The sequence below is a fragment of the Sinocyclocheilus rhinocerous genome, unplaced genomic scaffold (assembly GCF_001515625.1).
Source record: "Sinocyclocheilus rhinocerous isolate Xijiao unplaced genomic scaffold, SAMN03320098_v1.1 scaffold1414, whole genome shotgun sequence".
In the NCBI taxonomy this organism is placed as follows: Eukaryota; Metazoa; Chordata; class Actinopteri; order Cypriniformes; family Cyprinidae; genus Sinocyclocheilus; species Sinocyclocheilus rhinocerous.
The window spans coordinates 83,894-85,924 of NW_015655377.1; positions in this window are offsets into that span (position 1 = coordinate 83,894).

A 2,031-nucleotide genomic window follows, 5' to 3' on the forward strand; every position below is an offset into this window, starting at 1 on the left:
ATTTGACCCTCTAACTCTAACACTTTCTATTCTATTTTAATTCTACTTTATCTATATTTATCTTTTTTTTATTTTTTTTATTCTTTATTAAAAAACAAAAACAAAAAAAAAACAAAGACTAGCTTTCTATTTTTTCTATTCTATCTACTTGTTTTTCTTTGTTTGTGTGTGTGTATAATATACAGTATATATATATATATATATACACACCTTGCTACGTGTACTGCGTTAGGCTAACCGAGACTTGTCATTTGCACTTATATATTGTTGCTCTTTTGTTAGTTTTGACTGCTTTTATTGTCTTCATTTGTAAGTCACTTTGGATAAAAGCGTCTGCTAAATGACTAAATGTAAATGTAAATGTACCTGAACTGGCTATCAAAGCTACAGAGATATAGTTGCATGATAGGAACACAACAAACATACAGAATTAACCACATCCCTCTCTCTTTATCTTCTCACTTCACTTAGCTCACTGATTTATCATCAAGATTGTGTATGACACTTTTTTTTTTATAAAGCAGGCGGTGCCACCGGCCTCTCTGGAAATGAAGATGTGATTTTTGCTATTTTGGGGTGCTCCAGCAGGTATGACAATCATTAAAAAAAAAAAAAAAAGTATTAACAATATTTTAACTAATTTAAATGACATAAAATTTATGTTAACAATAATATTAGTATTTATCTTATCCCAAGGCCTCCCCTATACAAATGCTGTACTAATATGCTCTAAACTTAGATATAATAGTTTTTGTGACTAAGACACTGTCTCTTTTAGACTGAAACATCATACATCTATTGTCACAAAATTAATAACAACAAAATACAATTAACAAATACACAACCAAGCTCATATTCACAAGTAAAATAAATAAATAAATACAAATCAATGCATGAACATTTCTTGTCAGTTTCTGAACGTTTTTACACTCAATAATTGATTGTTAAACCTGCATTTTAAAATTGTCATGATAGTCTTTAATCTGACATTTAGATGGCAGTCATGTCATGTTATTTTGTTTACTTAACTTTAAGACACATGTGGTACATCATTAAGACCTGTATAATCCTCATGTGGTTATTACAAAAGTTGTAAGCATTCCACATTTACTCCAGCTTATTTCCTTAGTAATAATTACAAAGATGTTTATGTGATATGGCACGACCCATAGGCCAAAATAGTATTATTAAAGTAGCCCCTCATGCCAGCTGGGTTGACTTTCTGAGATCCCAGGAAACTTCCTCAAAGCGGCACTGTTATTTCAGTGATTGACTTTATTGAAATGTGAATTTTACGTCATTGATTTAAAGCTGCAGTTCGTAAGTTTTGCTTCTTTGTAGCCATCTCTGTTTGAAAACCTGCAATTGCAGCTGTTTGCGGAATTACCTTCCTTGCGTGGGTTGTGCGCCGGCACGGCTGCAGCGCGGCTGAATCTAATGTTTTGAGGAATATGTGTCAGTCACCACACCGGTGTAGTCTACATCTTGGAATATATGACCCAAATAAGAATTTTCAACCGTATATTGTCATCTGAAAAAATAAGTAACAAGTCTGCCACATTTGTTCTGACCAACTGAGGAAAAAGCATTACAATAAATCGCACTACCAATAGTGATTTAATCTAAAAATTGGTTAGATCATATCGCATCAAACTGTGAAAATTATTATTATTGTTATACTTTATTGTCAAATTATTAATGTTAACAACATCAGCATTGCGTGACCATGAGTATAGTGTGTATTAGCATGTAGAATTAAATTTCTGTACAGTCTAATCTCTAATTTCACCATTCACATTTTATATTAAGAAATTATTTTAACCCAAAAAGCAAATTATGCTCCCTTCAAACTGGTTGTCTTTAAAATACAAATCTTGTATAACCCCAGGCTATCTGTAATCAGAAGCACATTTAAAACTGGAATATAATTTCATTTCATTCACATGTGTTTCATAAATACATAATCATTTCTGGATTACAATACGCCATCAAAATTTTACATTTAATTATTCTAGCTGCTGTGAGAAAAGG